General features: G+C 37.4%; 1 protein-coding gene across 2 annotated transcripts in view; it reads right to left on the minus strand.

The window, feature by feature from the left end:
• FUT9 (fucosyltransferase 9) overlaps positions 1–18,424 on the minus strand; it is a 107,706-nt gene that overhangs the window by 54,793 nt on the left and 34,489 nt on the right. Inside the window, exon 1 of one of the 2 annotated variants that reach the window (XM_043890508.1) lies at positions 1,231–1,326. The exons of the other annotated variant lie outside the window; for it this stretch is intronic. The gene's annotated coding sequence lies outside the window, so the exon portion shown is untranslated. Of the gene's footprint in view, positions 1–1,230; positions 1,327–18,424 lie in introns of those variants that run through there. 2 annotated transcript variants of the gene reach the window in all.

Raw genomic sequence — 18,424 nt, forward strand, 5'->3', positions numbered from 1 at the left:
TGAAAACATTTTTCAGTATCTAGTTTAATTGGAACTGCAAATGAGTCCTATTTGTTTTCGGGGTTGGTTTTCTTTCATTAAGTCAGAATTACTTGTTTTATAAATACATGTGGAAACAAAGAGCCTTTTCAAAAGCTAATGAAAAAAATCACTCACTCGACTTTATTCCATATTTATATGGCTGTCAGAAAGAAGGAATCTTTCATTAACCTTCACCATAAGAAATTCATTTCTCTGTCTCAACACAATGAAAACTTTAATATAAATTTTTTCAAATCAGTCAAAATCATAAACATTTTGAAGAGCAAATGAAAAAAAAGTTGTAAATATACACCATTAAATTTGAACACGAGAGAAATAAAGTTTTATTTACAATGCCTACCCATTTTAGAATATTTCTTCATTTAAAAAATCTAACAAGAAAAATCAGATGTCTAAATTTAAAATGATTGTGTATCTCTTCAATAAATAGAAATTCTCCCCAAGAAATAAGTCTAATTCTAACCTTGATTAGAAAGAAACAAACCAGAGCAAAACAAAATCATAAACAAAAACAAAACCAAATTTCTATCTCTGTCTCTTACACACTCACATACACACACACACTTAGCAATAGTAGAAAAAACCAGTGACTTTCTATGAGCTATAATTTTGCTCTTTATTTAGCTTTACTGAGCTTGCATTTATTAAGTACTTACTATGCGCCTATATTCTGCTGAGTATTTTATTTAGACTGTTTCATTGAATCCTCAAAGAACTCTATCCTCCATGATAATGGCATTATTTTACTATACTTAACTGGGGATGAATTTAAAATGCAACTGAAACCATCAGCACAGCTTAATTTGAAATTCGAATGGACATAATTATACTTGCTACATGTTCATCAGAATTTCCATGGGCAATAATACTAAACTGCCCCTTGGCAGATCAGTTATTCACTAGCACAATACAGCAGTTTAAAATATCCTTATTCAGCACTCCGTGGGTCACTGTAGTGAACACTGGGATATCACTCAGCATCCACCTCTAGTGACCTTGGCATTCACTTACTTCCCTTGTTGCTGGGCCTGTTGGCTACCGGCAGGTCATGGCAGAATCCCTCCACAGCTGAGAACTTCTCCCAGATTTGCTCCTATATCTACTGTCTTATCAAGGCAAGAGTACAGAAACCCCTAACCAATTCAGGCCCTTTTGAAGGGCTATCCCATCCCTAGAGCTACAGCTTACCCGCATGCCAACAGGACTGAAGGTATAAAATCAGTGGATTGCAGCTGAAAGTGCTGCAGGAGGCAGGATCCGTCTAGCAATAGCTCTGAGGGAACTCTAAGAGAAACAAAGACAAAGACAGAAGAGGAGGCACAACCAGGGCACGTGCAGAACGTAAGCACGCTGGCGCTATAGCAGAGGACAAATCCCTACAGCTCTAGCAACCACCAGTCAACTCCAAGCCAGACGGACGTGAAACTTCACACCAAAGACAGGGATAAATACGCTGAGTGAAGCCAGAGCGGTTAAAAAATAGCTTACCTATTAAAAAAGCAAAGATAATAATTAGAGTGCACTTTATACCAAAAACCTGATAAGCATGAATCGAAAGAAGTGAAATATTTAGTACTAAAAAAGAAAAAAAGAAACCACCTCACCATCCTAGAATTCTAATTCCTGAGAAATTATTTTTTAAAAAGTGATAAAGACATAAAGATTTTCTCAGACAAACTAAAACTAAGGGAATTCTTTGCCAGTAGACCTGCCCTTCAAGATATGTGAAGAGTGCTTTCAAGATTATAAAAAATGATTATGTTGGAAACTTATACCTACATAAGGAAAGGAAGAGTGCTGAAGAAGGAAAAAATGAAAGTAAAACACAATTTTTTATTTTTATTATTCTTAAGCTAAAAGATAACTGTTTAAAGTAAGAATAGTAAAAATATATTGGGTGATCTTAGCATGTGGGTAAGTAAAATTAATGACAATTGTGTCATGATGGACAGGAGGGAGGACTTGGTAGTGCTCTTATAAGTGATCTTCACTGCACATGAACTGGTATAGTGCTATTTGAAAATTGATTTATATTATTAAAAATGTATAGTGCGAACTCTAGGACAACTACTAAATTGTTTTCTAAAGAAGTAAAATTGATATGCTAAGAAAAGAGACAAAATAAAGTCATGTCCAATTAAAATCCAAGAAAAGCAGAAAAAGAAGAGATGGAAAAAGAAACAAAGGGCAAACGCAATGAATAGAAAACTGTAGCAAGTGCAGTAGATGTTTACCCAGTTATATCAATAATCACCTCAAATGTGAATGATCTAAATGCACCAGTTGAAAAAACGAGACTCTATATTATGTTGCTTACAAAAATCCTACTTTAAATATAAAGACTCAGCTTAAAAGTAGAGGAACGCAGAAAGATATGCCAAGCTAACAATAATTAAAAGAACACTGAAGTAGTTATCTTAACCTCAAACACAGTACTTCATGTTATTATGGATAAAGATATATGTTATGCAATGATAAACTTCCCTAGTGATGATAAATGACTTCCCTAAATATAGATGATAAATGATAAAGGGCTTCCCTAGTAGTTCAGATGGTAAAGAGTCTGCCTACAATAAGACCTGGGTTCGATCCCTGGGTTGGGAAGATCCTCTGGAGAAGGAAATGGCAACCCACTCCAGTATTCTTGCCTTGAAAATGCTATGGATGGAGGAGCCTGGTGGGCTACAATCTATGGGGTCACGAAGAGTTGGACATGACTGAGTGACTAACGCTGTGATAATAAAGCAGTCAATTCACCAAGAAATCGTACTGGGAGAAATAAACCAACACATGTTTATTTTGGGGGACTTGAATATCTTTGTTTCAGTAATTGATAGATTAAGCAAGTAAAAAATCAGTAAGAATGTAGTTGATCTGAATAGCACCATAAATAGCCACACGTGGCTGTTCTGTATAGTAGAGTTCTATTCTCTCGCTACTCAAAAAATGGTCTTTGGATCAGCAGCATCGCATTGCTCTGGTGCATGCATAGTTGCTCAGTTATGTCCGATTCTCTGCAACCCTCTGGACTGTAGCCCATCAAGCTTCTCTGTCCATGGCATTTTTCAGGCAAGAATACTGGAATGGGTTGCCATTTTCCTCCTCTAGGGGATTGTACCAACCCAGGGATTAAACCTATGTCTCCTGTGTCTCCTGAATTGCAGAAGGATTCTTTACCTGCCATGCCACTAGGGAAGCCCACTTTGCTATGTGGCTTGTTAGAAATCCAAACTCTCCAAATGTATTGAATCAGAATTTTCATCTTTAGCAAAACACTCAGGTGATTTGATATGAATGCAAGTTAAAGTTTGAGAAGCACTGATTATGAGAAAACTGAAGCATTCTCCAGGATTAGACTAGGACATCTATTACTGTGAATCATTCTAATGATTATTTCTATCCATTGGTAAATATCATTGGATCACATTTAGAGATAAGAAACAGTAATGATAAGAAGTATTGGCATCTTCTGGAAGTTTTAAGCAATACATCTTTATTTCTAAGGGCAATCATGTTTGCAAGCTTCTAAAAATACTTTCATGCTGTTCATGGGGTTCTCAAGGCAAGAATACTGAAGTGGTTTGCCATTCCCTTCTCCAGTGGACCACATACTGTCAAACCTCTCCACCATGACCTGACCATCTTGGGTGGCCCCACATGGCATGGCTTAGTTTCACTGAGTTAGACAAGGCTGTGGTCCTGTGATCAGATTGCCTAGTTGTCTGTGATTGTGGTTTCAGTCTGCTGCCCTCTGATGCCCTCTCTCAGTGCCTACCATCTTACTTGGGTATCTCTTACCTTGGACGTGGGCTTACGCTGGGCTGGAGGAAGCATAAATTGGAACCAAGATTGCCAGGAGAAATATCAATAACCTCAGATATGCAGATGACACCACCCTTATGGCAGAAAGTGAAGAAGAACTAAAGGGCCTCTTGATGAAAGTGAAAGAAGAGAGTGAAAAAGTTGGCTTAAAGCTCAACATTCAGAAAACTAAGATCATGGCATCCGGTCCCATCACTTCGTGGCAAATAGATGGGGAAACAGAGGAAACAGTGGCTGACTTTATTTTTCTGGGCTCCAAAATCACTGCAGATGGGTGATTGCAGCCATGAAATTAAAAGATGCTTACTCCTTGGAAGGAAAGTTATGACCAACCTAGACAGCATATTAAAAAGCAGAGACATCACTTTGTCAACAAAGGTCCATCTAATCAAGGCTATGGTTTTTCCAGTAGTCATGTATGGATGTGAGAGTTCGAGTATAATGAAAGCTGAGCACCGAAGAATTGATGCTTTTGAACTGTGGTGTTAGAGAAGACTCTTCAAAGTCCCTTGGACTGCAAGGGGATCCAACCAGTCCATCCTAAAGGACATCAGTCCTGGGTGTTCATTGGTAGGACTGATTTTGAAGCTGCAGCTCCAATACTTTGGCCACCTGATGCGAAGAGCTGACTCATTTGAAGACACTCAAGCTGGGAAAGATTGAGGGCAGGAGGAGAAGGGGATGACAGAGGATGAGATGGCTGGATGGACATGGGTTTGGGTGGACTCCAGGAGTTGGTGATGGACAGGGAGGCCTGGCATGCTGCCGTTCATGGGGTTGCAAAGAGTCAGACACGACTGAGCAACTGAAATGAACTGAACTGAAAAATACTTTCTACCCAAAACTACTTATAGCTGTGCCTAGAGTAGATTATGCACAAATATTATACACATTATCCTTGCTCAAATCATATTTTATTTGTGGCAATAGCTCAGATATATGAAGTGAATCTTCTGAATGATCACACATATCAGAGTCAGAGGAAGAGTCACAGGGGTGGGAGAGTGATTAAAAAAAGTCATAGATTTATGAGATCATGTATACAATCAAGAAATGTAGAAGAGTGGATGGCCTACATAATACAATATGATATCAGCAAACAGTTTCCCAAGTAAAAAGAAAATGGATATTTTTAGTGAGTGGTAGACACTGAAATGCCAAGCCACGCAGAGAACAGAGCCCATGAAATATAGGGAAGAGGGTAAAATAAATAAACTGTGGCATTTGGCCCTCGCTAACAGATACAACTACAAGAAAGAACAAACAGCATACACTCTGAAGAGCTGTGAGGAGGCATGAGAAAAATTGAAAACATTTACAGTAGAGCAAACTGCCCTGAAAAACCCCAGCATCCTCAGAGGAATTGCAGAATCTTAAAGTTCTGCAGTACCTAAACGGTCCTAAAAATATTTGGTGAAGCAAGCAAACTACATCCTAATACTTGTCTCAGAGAACATCACGGTCTTTAGCAGGTGGCTTTTGTGACTGAGTCCCAAGCTGAACACACCACTGTGGTACAGCCCCAGAGACTCTGCCATTTATCGAGGTCCCAGCCTTGAAAAGGTCCCTTGCCACCAGGGAACCTACACATGCAGCAAAGCCCAGCCAACTCTCCAGAGGTGCCACAGGCTTACAACCTTTCTTATCTGCTGAACAGATGAAAGGGTCCCTCATCTTTGTGCACTGTCCCATTTTGTCAAGTATTTTAATAACTGATTAACTGAGCCTATTTTGCTGGGTCTTGATGGCTTTTGTATTTTACATTGAGACTTCCTTTAAATTGCTGGATGTACTTGCTAAGAAACCATCAGCAAATCATCATACTGCTGAATGATATTAGATCTTCTTAGATAGAACTCATTACTAAATAGTTTCCCTGAAGATTAGTATAATGCCAGATAAGCCAGTCTGGAAAAAAATCTCTAAACATTCTACCGAGCAAAGATTTGCAAACCAGTCATAAGTTTAAGCAGAAGGACTTGTTTGATTTCTTGAACATGATAATATTTTTATTTTCCTTAAAAAAGAAAAAACATTTATTGTTTGGAAACATTTCCTTATCTTAGATTTTTGGCATATTTTACTAGAGCTCTAGTGGATATAAGCAAGTGCTTTGAATGATAAAGGCATTGTTTTGTAAATGGTATTGCCTGTTATTTGTGTTCCAAATACAAGATTCTGTCAGTAGAATGCTCTTCCTATTTCAATCTGGCAAGTCCACACTTTTGCTGCATCAACTGGTGAACTTACTCAGAGGAAACAGTGCTAGTCCTTTGTGATATTTCACTATCTTACTGTGTGACCTCCTTGGCTCTGGATATCACTAAGAACATAAAATTTTATTACAAAAGAGACTCTAAAAGAAACCTAACACATTATGCAGACAATATATAAAAATTTAGAGCACTGCAGTTATAGTGTTCAAATATTGCTTGTACGTGCTACAATTTTTAAAGTCAAGTGTTTTCAAAGTTTGGAGAATCCTATGATCTTCCTGGGTGTCAAAGGATGACCATTTTTATGATTAAATATGGACAAACTGGATTAAAAGATGCAGAATTTCAACAACTGGAATGCATAAAAAAGACCAAATTCTACACCAACATTCTAGAACAAAAACATGTTATCTGAAATTAAAAACTCATTTGATATGTTTAAGAGTACACTGTGTTTGGAGTAAAAAACTAAAAAAAAAAAAAAAAATCTGCCAGCACAAATTCTTGGAATGGTGAACACCTCTCTTTCATACCCCATAATAAAAGGCATAGAGGAGTCAGTGCATCTTCTTAGAGATACCTGGCATTCACTGTAATATAGAAATGATAGGGACTACTCTATTTTGTCTATATGTTGTAGTTTTTATTTAACAGAAATATGAATTCATAGTATAGCTAAGTGTGTTAAGTTGTGTTTAGATCCATAAATATTTTTATGGTCCACAAATATTCCTGTTCACATTCCAGTAGTCACCTCCTGTACTGAAGCTATTTACTCTTCTTTCCAAGTAAGTTAAATCCAATATGTCCATGTTTGTATCTATATCAGTATATTCATATCCAAACGTATCTATATCTATATAGCGATAGGAATAAAACCTCTCCTTTGAGCTTGATCTTTCTTGTGTTAATTTTTGTTTCTCTACTGTGTCACAAAATTAAACTAATCCAGATTTCCCTTTACTGAAAGAATATATCCCTTAAGTATATATTCCTTCTATATATCCTATAGAAGTAGATGGAAGTTATCTGGGGATTCATAGTTTGCTTTTCCACAATCATAATTTAGGAACATTAATATTGTTTTTCTTTAACTTTCCTCTTCTTCCATTCTTTCTTCTCTTTCATTCTATTTCCCTTTCTTATTCCTTCCCTCTCTTCCTTCCTTCTTTCCTTCTTCCTCTCTTTCTTTCTGTCTCTCTCACACACACACACTCTCACACTCATGAGCATCATCATCACACTAAGTAAATAATACATAGGATTAGAGAAAAATCCACATGTATTTTGGATTTTTCCAAATACATGGAAAAGTATTTGTATTCCAAATACAAATACATTTCCAAATACAAATACATGTATTTGTAATACAAACGCATTTATAGATAGATCTACATTTTTACTTTCTCATGGTATTTAATACCATTAAAGCCCATTTCCACAAACAATTAAGAGCTAACTATCTATGATGGTGAAATTATTAAAAATTATTAATAATCATTAATATACATTATTAGGTTGTCTTTCCCACATTTTTAACTGATCTGTGACAATTCAGTGAATTATCGAGTTGAACAAATTTTTATCATTACATATGAACAATCTAATAAATAATGCCTTAAAATTTTATAGCACTGAATACTTTTTGAAAGCTTTCTTATATATTATTCCAACTACAGTGACCAATTATTTCACTGGGTTGACCCAGTCTATTACTGAAATCAGTAAACAAAACTTTTGTTATTAAACTAGAAATACAGTCAGTGTTAGAAATTAAAGCTATTGATTCTGCAAATGAAGACAGCATAACTATACATCATTCACTAAATAAACAATTAGTTGCTTCAAGGACTAGGTAATCCATAATCTTATACAAAATTTCCTTCCCACTTCCAATATTTCATAGAGACACAATCTTATCACAGACACAAGTTTCAGAATTCTCAATAGTACTACCCACATCATTTTAAGCTTGAACCATCTTTTAAGTTGGAAACACAGTATGCCATTATTTTTTAAAAGGTAAGTCAGAAAGCCTGTATAGATAAAACTAAATCTTTTATCTCTAGGTAATTAAGAAGTGTCCCCATGATTCTTCTACCCTTCTCTAATTTTATATAATTTTCAACCTAATTCAATTTTGTCTTTTTAAAAATTATATAAATTTAATATATCCAAGGAATGATCAGTGAATATAAAACAGAACAGAAACTAGTAGCTAAAGCAGTAACAAAAAGTATATGCTTAACTTTATTGCTTTATGCTTAAAGCATAAGTTAGTAGTGCAATTCACCAAGACTATACATTATTTCTAAAGCCAGTAGTAAATGTATTTGGAACCCTGTTGATGTAACTCTCACTTAAGAAACTATAATGACTGATTCATCCAGTCATTCATTCAACAGACACTGGTTTTCTATTAAGCCCTAAATTAAAGTACTATGATAGGGATTGAGATAACAGAAAGATGACTTGGGTTCTGGCTCCAATAGAAGACAGTTTAAAGCACAGAGTAATTTGAAATGCCATGGGAAGGCTTTTTATGAGTGAAAGAGAACAAGTCAGAAAGATTTAGTCAGCATATTTAGCCTGAATATGAAAACCTGCTTGAGGGAGGCATTTTTACAAATTGTACATATTTAAGGGGCTTCCTTGGTGGCTCAGTGGTAAAGAATCTGCCTGCTAATGCAGGAGACCTAAGAGACCTGGGTTCGATCCCTGGGTTTGGAAGATCCCCTGGAGGAGGAAATGGCAAACCACTCCAGTATTCTTGCCTGGAGAATCCCATGGACAGAGGAGCCTGGTGAGCTACAGCTCATGGGGTCGCAAAAAGTCAGACATGACTGGAGCGACTTCACATGCACACATACATATTTAAAACATCTTACAGACCAATAGTTCTAGCAAGGCATTTGGACTTATAGAACTCACCTTAATAACTTATACTTCAATTGCTCATGTCCTATCCCATTCTATGATTTTGGAAGGGGATTCTTGAAAAGAGTTGTTTTTAATTATTATTTTTTCCTTTTGGCTCAACTTAATGGTTGAGTGCTTTTGAACTGCAGTGTTGGAGAAGATTCTTGATAATCCCCACTGCAAAGAGATCCAACCAGTCAATCCTAAAGGAAATCAGTCCTGAATATTCATTGGAAGGACTGATGCAGAAGCTGAAACTCCAATACTTTGGCCACCTGACTCATTTGAAAAGACCCTGATGCTGGGAAAGATTGAAGGTGGGAGGAGAAGAGGACAACAGAGGGTGAGATGGTTGGATGGCATCACTGACTTGATGGGCATGAGTTTGGGTAAGCTCCAGGAGTTGGTGATGAACAGCGAAGCCTGGAGTGCTGCAGTCCATGGGGTCACAAAGAGTCGGACATGACTGAGTGACTGAACTGAACTGAACTGAATGGCTGAATGCAAAACCAAGTATGTGCAGAGTGTAAAGCCAAGGATGCTGCAGATATTTATGAATAAGTGCTTAAAAATAAGTTTAACAAATGATACTAACATTTGGAGGATTCAAGTATATGTAAGGAGAAAGGAGGGAGAACTTGAGTTTTATTCATTAATGGTAGAATAAAGTCAGGGGTGATGTGTGAGGGTGTCACTTGGGGCGATGAGCCAGAAAATCTAATATCATGGAAACAGCAGACTTAATTAGAGATACTTTAAGTCTTCCCAGAATATGTGATCATCAAAAGATAAGATCAAGCTCCTCATCTGAGATCTGGTCTCACAGTCAAAGAAGTAGTGGTTACGGAAATCAAGAGCAATCTCCTTTGCCTTGCAAATGGTTCCCACCTGAGAGACGTTAATATCTCTTTTGTGAGGTCATAAGTGTTACTAGATTGATATTTTATATATAAACATAGAAAGATTAACTGACATTGTACAGTGTTTACTAGTTCAGTATCACACACTTACAGAGTAAACAAAATTCTTCTCTCTGGCACATACATTATGATATGGGGATGATCAATGACTACTATGATTTCACTCTGTCTTGGAAATATATATTAGAAATGGAATCTGCTAGAGTATGCCTATTTATTTATTTATTTAGAAACATGATACATGAAATATAAAGTTAAGGCAAATAGTATTATGAAAATTGTGGTAAACACTAATCGTATTTTCTTCTGAACAATAGGCTACAGAAGTACTACTTAAAAGTCATCATTAATAAGGTCATGTCTCATTATCTTTTTAATAATATTTATTTTATGAGTGATACTTAAAAATTGGATAATGTTATTGATACAAATGAAATTTCAATTTGGAGAGAAAAAGAAATATTCATAGAAATCATATTTGTTATAAATATATTTCTTTCATCTGCATTATATCATTATGGGAAAATCTCTATATTTCTTTAATGAGCTTGCATCTAGAGAGAAGACAATTTGAAAAGAAGCAATCTTTGGATTATCATAAGAAAAAAATGGTCTGTATTAATAGGGTATTAATTAAAATTATAATTGCAAGACTGAATAGTTCTAAGAAGAGGATTCATTTCCTGTTTTGGAAAATATCTATATAAAATATATAATATTTTAAAATAATCATTTGAATTGGATATCTAGTCATCATTGGCATTTATGAGGTTTAAATGTTTAAATCCTTTTATACCATTTTTGCTTCATTTAAGAGTTATTAAAATCTTGAATGATTTTTATTTTTTTATTTATTTTTTTTAATGATTTTTAAATGTCATCATTCGTCTAGAATAAATTCTAAATGAAATAAATTCTATTAAAAAAACTAGAATTTTTAAAATAACTGACATAAACAGACTCAAATCAAAGGACTTTGTTCAGCCTGATTCATAGCACATTCCCCAAGTAGTTATTAGGCAAGCCCGCCCAAGAAAAAAGAAACAAAAAGAAATTCACTAGAATAACAGAAAAATTATAAAAGACCCAAACATCTTTACATTTTTGCTTATTTAACACCTACTTAACAGATTTTGAGGAGCTCAAAGACCTCCTCTGAGATACTTTCAGTGATTTTGGTAATAGGCTACTGTCAGTACAGACAGAACTTGCACATACATTTCATAATTCCATAAGGAAATGAAGGCTAAGGTATTGATACTATTTTATAGAATCAGAGAATGAATACCAATCACAAGATCTGGTTTAACCGTATAGCTAGTCATGCTTTCTGTAAGGATGAGTATAGTTAAATCAGTTCTTTGGGGGACAAGGTTTTAGGTAGGAGCTTTGCCTTTAAGTTTTCTCTCTCTTTTCTTTAACAACAAGCCAATCCAACTTAATGGGAGCTGAGGGAATAAAAGAACATTTCAAACTGGCTTTTCCTGCCCATAATTTCATTTAATAGTAGTTCTTTAGATATAGGCAGTCACAATTTAAGATCCAAATCATGGTGCACAGTAAAAAGGAGATCTTTCATTTCTATTTTACAAGAACTGAGCCTATGATGAGATGAAATGAAAAGATATAGTAGTTAAAAAAAAAAAAAAAAACACAACAAGAATGTCCCCAAGGCTCCATGGAGAAAAGATAAGCTAATAACAACAAAATTAGAAAGAGATCATTGCTACAGGTATGATAACTCATAGATCTGATCCTCAAAATATTTGCAGGTTGGAGGGAAAATTACCAGTCCTGGACCAGGATAAAAACTTAAAAAGTTTCTAGGAGCGTTACATATCCCATTGGTGAAGAGAAATGTAACAGCCTCACCAAGAATGAGAAGTATCACTTGAATCGCAGCAAAGTAATTACTTCCTTCTGTAAAATTAGCTCCCCTCGCTGCAACCATAAGACACTAAATTAAACAGAGGGGAGAGACAGCTTGGTTTTATAGGCTCCTGTTACATAAAAAAGCATAGCCAACTTCAGGAGAAAAGTCCTAGATCAGAAATGGTTAGAATGCACCTAACAAAGGCATGGTAAGCAACAAAACTGGAAATGAACGGCTTTAACAATCAGATACAGAAAGTAAATAACCCTCCTACATTAGTTTGCTAGAGCTGCCACAACAAAAGACTAGAGACTTGCTGACTTAACCAACAGAAATTAATTTTCTCACCATTCTAGAGACTGGAAGTCCAAGATCAAGGTGCCAAGAGGACTGGTTCTCCTAAGGCCCCTCTTCTTGGCTTGCAGATGGCCCTCCTCTGCCGCCTCTTGACAGTTGTTCCCTTGTGGGTGCCCTTGATGTCTCTTCCTTATTTATAAGAACAGTAATCATATGGGATTAGGGCCTCACCCTAATGACCTCACTTTAATACCACTTTAAAGACCTTATTTCTGAAAAGGTTCTCTATGGGAAACTGGGGATTGAGACTTCAACATATAACTCTGGGGTGGACACACTATCGCCAGTAACAGCTTCTTCAAAAGACAAGAAAAAACTTTTATAGTAAATCATTTGACTCTTAAGTTTTCTTTTCTCTCCTAACTCCCAATTAGTAACTTTCCAGATTTCAAAGAAATCTAGGAAGAAGTTTTTAAAATCTTTATAAGCTTGCTAAGAACACACACACAAAAAAACAGATGCTACAGGCAGGAACGGCTTCCCAGGTGGCACAGTGGTAAAGGATCCACCTGTCAATGTAGGAGATACAAGACACGTCGATCTGATCCTGAGTCAGGAAGATCCCCTGGAGTAGGAAATGGCAACCCATTCCAGTATTCTCGCCTGTAGAATCCCATGGACAGAGGAGCCTGTGGGGCTATAGTCCATGGGGTCACAAGAGTTAGACATAATTGAGTGACTGGGCACATAGATAGGAAAGTGAATCCCAACTGCTGTAGAATTGAGAGGTCCTCTGCTCTGCTAATTGTAGGCAATCTTCCTGTATAATAGAACTTTTTGTGATAAAAATGAGCCCATAGAAGTGTTAAGCAAGTATGGATAAGTACTGAGACTGTCATGGACTTCACATTACATTGCAGACAAGCATTTTGGAGGACTGTCCCCATGGGACAATTTCCATGAAGTCTAATCCAATTCCAACTCCTATTTTACAATCTGTATACATAGGACTTGTTTAGTTACAGCGACTCATTCAGAAATAGACACATGAACTACTTTGGTCCAAGCAGGATGAAGCCCAGTATTTCTGGCTACAGGGAAAAGAGATATTCTTTCTTTCTGAATAATATGTTGGGTGGAAGTAATCTTTACAACTGCAGTAACCATTTTGCAACCACTGGAAAAGTAAGTCTAAGAATGAAAATTAAGGCAGAAAAAAAAATAACTGATAGAATTATTAAAACCAAAACAAAACACTGAGTTAGACTTGATCAGACTGTTTCCAAAGACCTCACCTCTTGATTCTTGTTATTAAAAGGGCTTTCCTGGTGGGTCCGATGGTAAAGAAACTGCCTGCAATGCAGGAGACCTGGGTTCCAACCCTGGGGCAGGAAGGTCTCCTGGAGAGGCAAATTTCTAGCCACTCCAGTATGCTTGCTGGAGAATTCCATGGACATTGGAGTCTGGCAGCCTATGGGGTTGTGAAGCCTTAGACTGTACCCAACAAGCTCATATCTTGATCCTTAGGTTATGTAAGCTAACAAATTCTTTTACTTTTTAAGAGTGCTTACTCCTTGGAAGGAAAGTTATGACCAACCTAGATAGCATATTAAAAAGCAGAGACATTACTTTGCCAACAAAGGTCTGTCGAGTCAAGGCTATGGTATTTCCAGTGGTCATGTATGGATGTGAGAGTTGGACTGTGAAGAAAGCTGAGTGCCGAAGAATTGATGCTTTTTGTTGGAGAAGACTCTTGAGAGTCCTTTGGACTGTAAGGAGATCCAACCAGTCCATCCTAAAGGAGATCAGTCCTGGGTGTTCATTGGAAGGACTGATGCTGAAGCTGAAACTCCAATACTTTGGCTACCTCATGCAAAGAGCTGACTCACTGGAAAAGACCCTGATGCTGGGAGGGATTGGGGGCAGGAGGAGAAGGGTTCAACAGAGGATGAGATGGCTGGATGGCATCATCAACTCGATGGACATGAGTCTGAGTAAACTCCAGGAGTTGGTGATGGACAGGGAGGCCTGGCGTGCTGCGATTCATGGGGTCGCAAAGAGTTGGACACGGCTGAGCGACTGAACTGAACTGAAGAAGAACATTCTGTTATTTGTAATCAAAACCATCTTTACAAATATATCTTATAATTTCCAACTAAAACCTAAGAGTTGTTTATTTTCTTTTTTATCTCTGTTGCAACTTAAGAAGAACTATAATTTTTAAAAATAAAACTTGGTTAGATAATTATAACTATGTAAACCATTAAGAGAATCAGAACTGAAAACTCAGACAGTGGGTCATCAATTGGGAAAATGATTTAACTACCCTATGCCCTTGTACTTCTTTTATTTTTACCAATATCCAACTCCAAGGAATGTGATGAATATTACTAAAGTGCTAGCTTGTAAACTACTTTAAGATATTTATAATTAAAATTTACAGAGTAATACCAAGTATAATATTAGTATATGGAAGTATAAATACTGTGACAAATAAGATTAACCACTGGGTTGAAAAGCCTCTATTCTACTTTCTTCCACTTTTCACATTGAAAATGAGTCCTGAAATAAGGTTAATGGGGTAGAAATAAAGTGTTTGATAATCAAATCCAGAAATGAAACATAAACATAGGAACTCCCCCTCCAGGAATATTAAGAATCCAATCATTCTCTTTCTAGATTGAGACTGACTTCTAATCATTACTAGCAAAAGAAAGGTTTCTAAAAGTGGGAAGAAATAAACTGCATGGCATATAGACATAAAGACATTTTATATGTATAAAGTCATGTCCAACTCTTTATGACCCCATGGATTGTAGCCTGCCAGGCTCCTCTGTGCATGGGATTTCCCAGGCAAGAACACTGGAGAGACTGCCATTTCCTACTCCAGGGATCTTCCTGACCCAGGGATAGAACCCGGGTTTCCCACATTGCAGGCAGATTCTTTACCATCTGAGCCACCAAGGAAGATCCATATATTACAAAACGATCACCAAATAAGGTTAGTTAACACATCTATTACCTCATATCATTATAATTTTTTAGGTATGGTGAGACCTTTTAAGGCCTACTTTCTTAGAAAATTTCAAATATATAATATAGCTAAATACTTTTGTGAGTACCCCCATTGGAAATCCAAGTAATAGACAGGAAAAAAAAACGACAGGCTTATTTTAAGGCACTCTATTTTATAAATGAGAAGTACTAATGATCTCTCTATTATGTATAGAGTTCTGTGTTGATTTAGCATTCTTCCTAACTAGATTTACACAGATTCCCCAGGAAGTATTAAGATGCACTTTGCCTATCCTCTGTAAGGCAAAGCTCAGCTTTCACTGAACCATACATATGGGAATAAAAACACTTTTCGTACTATTCTTTTCAGGTATGGCTTGGAATGCATTTCTAGCAACGTTCCTCTGAAAAAGCAATAATTCCCCATTTACAACTTTATCAACTGAATGGGCTGTAATATTAAATTATTTGTAATTGGTAGATTTTTCATAGACAGAGTCACACAGCAAATCACAGTCTAAAAAGACCATATAGAATGACTCAGAGTGCGTGACCTTAAGTAGATAGGCACATCGGTAAGTCCTAATGCAGCCCTCCATCTTAAATAGTGTCTAAAGAGCAGATTGGGGCTTCCCTGGTGTCTTAGATGGTAAAGAATTCATTTACAATGAGGGAGACCCAGCTTCAAAAAAAAGGGTAGATCGCTTCAGGACATTTAAAGATACTGTACGAAAATGGTCTTAATGACTTGGATAACCATGACTTTGTGATCACTCACTTAGAGTGTGAAGTCAAGTGGGCCTTAGGAAGCATCACTATGAACAAAGCTAGTAGAGGTGATGGAATTTCAGCTGAGCTATTTCAAATCCTAAAAGATGTTCTGTGAAAGTGTTGCACTCAATATGCCAGCAAATTAGGAAAACTCAACAGTGGCCACAGGACTGGAAAACGTGTTTTCATTCCAATGCCAAGAAGGGCAATGCCAAAGAATGTTCAAACTACTGCACAACTGCACTCATTTCACATGCTAGCATGGTAATGCTCAAAACCCTTCAAGCGAGGCTTTAACAATTTGTGAACTGAGAACATTCAGATATATAAGCTGGATTCAGAAAAGGCAGAGGAACCAGAGATCAAACTGCCAACATCTGTTGGATCATAGAAAAAGTAAGGGAATTTCAGAAAAACACCTGCTTCATTGACTACACTAAAGCTTTTGACTGTGTGGATCACAACAAACTGTGGAAAATTCTTAAAGTGATGAGAATACCAGACCACTTTACCTATTTCCTGAGAAACCTGTATGCAGGTCAAGAAGCAGTAGTTAGAACCGGACTAAACGACGGACTGGTTCAAAATTGGGAAAGGAGTGTGCCAAGGCTCTATATTGTCACCCTGCTTATTTAACTTATATGCAGAGTACATCATGCAAAATGCTGATCTGAATGAAGCACACAGTGGAATCAAGATTGTTGGGAGAAACATCAATAACCTCAGATATGCAGATGACACCACTCTAATGGCAGAAAGTGAAGAGGAACTTAAGAGCCCCTTGATGAAAGTGAAAGATAAGAGTTAAAAAGCTGGCTTAAACTCATCATTCACAAAACTAAGATCATGGCATCTGGTCCCATCACTTCATGGCAAATAGATGGGGAAAAAATTGGAACAGTGACAGACTTTATTTTCTTGAGCTCCAAAATCACTGTGGATGGTGACTGTAGCCATGAAATTAAAAGATAATTGATTCTTGGAAGAAAAGCTATGACAAACCTGGACAGCATATTAAAAAACAGAGACATCACTTTGCTGACAGAAGTCCATATTGTCAAAGCTGTGGTTTTTACAGTAACTATGTACGGATGTGACAGCTAGACCATAAAGAAGGCTGAGCGCCAAAGAATCGATGCTTTTGAACTTTGCTGCTGGTGAAGACTCTTAAGAGTCTCTTGCTCAGCAAGGAGATCAAACCAATCAATCCTAAAGGAAATCAACTCTGAATATTCATTGGAAGAACTGATGCTGAAGCTGAAGCTCCAGTAATTTGGCCACTTTATGCCAAGTGCCGACTCACTGCGAAAGACCCTGATACTGGGAAAGAACAAGGGCAGGAGGAGAAAGGGAATGCAGAGGATGAATGTGATGGTTGGATGGCATCACTGATTCAATGGACATGAGTTTGAGGAAACTCCGGGAAGATAGTGAAGGACAGGGAAGCCTGGTGTGCTGCAGTCCATGGGGTCACAAAGAGTCAGACACTACTGAGCAACTGAACAGCAACCAGCCCTCCCAGGGCTGTGGTCCAGTGAGAGAGAGGGGCAGTGAAACGGCCCGGTGAGATTAATATGAGGAGTTCCCAGAGTAGAGACAGAGTACTGTGGAAGACAAGGACATCTGTGTGCATACCTAGGCCACTGTTGTCTACTGAAAAAAAAGCAAACCTAAAAGTTGAGAGTTATGCTTTATTCGGAGGACAAAGGTGAGCACTCAAGCCTGGGACACAGCATTTCAGATAACATTGAGAAACTGTTCCAAAGAGGTAAGGGGGAGAGCCAGGATATACAGAAGTTTTTTTTTTTTTTTGCAACAAAAGACCAGATTGATTACTGTTAATAAAGGAAAGCCAGATATTTCAAGTTAAGGAATTTAGTGCTTTTCTATATATGGTAAGATACAAGAGCCTGGGGTCACTGAAATCATTCCTTTGATGTGCACCTCAGCTACCTGGGGCCAGTGCCCTAAGTTTTCTCATCCTGAGTCTTCTCAGGGTGCACCATCAGGGGTAGCTGCAGTGGTTGACTGCTAGATGGGCTTGGCAGTGGCAGCCCGTTTGTCTCCATCCTGAGTGCCTGCAGGGATCACCCTCTGGACAGCTATAATGCAATGGACTGATGGCTGCAACATCCTTCCTTACTGATATGGCAGGCAAGTTTTTTGCTCACTCTTCAAATCTTAACTTCAGGGGTCAGATCTGAACTGAGTGTACAGACTTCGGTGTCACCAGCATATACACTGTGTAACAGTCATAACCACGACAGAGGAAGAGGCTGACCCACTGAAGGGCCCGTCTCCAAAGAGAGAAACCTGGGTGACATCAGGCTTTAAAATGCAGGCTCCGTCCCTGCGGTTTCTCACATTATACTGCTCTCACCCTAAGCAAAGCTGGGAACAGTTTCAGTGGCATTAAATATATCTGATAAATTTTCAACAGGCTTTGGCATCAAGTGGACCTGTGAATAAGAGTGCTCCTTGATCCTTTTTTGAATGCTTCTCAACTTCAGCTCTCTAATTCATTGCTTGTATTTTTTCAAGATTGCCAT

This window comes from Cervus elaphus, chromosome 28, assembly GCF_910594005.1.
Source record: "Cervus elaphus chromosome 28, mCerEla1.1, whole genome shotgun sequence".
NCBI lineage: Eukaryota > Metazoa > Chordata > Mammalia > Artiodactyla > Cervidae > Cervus > Cervus elaphus.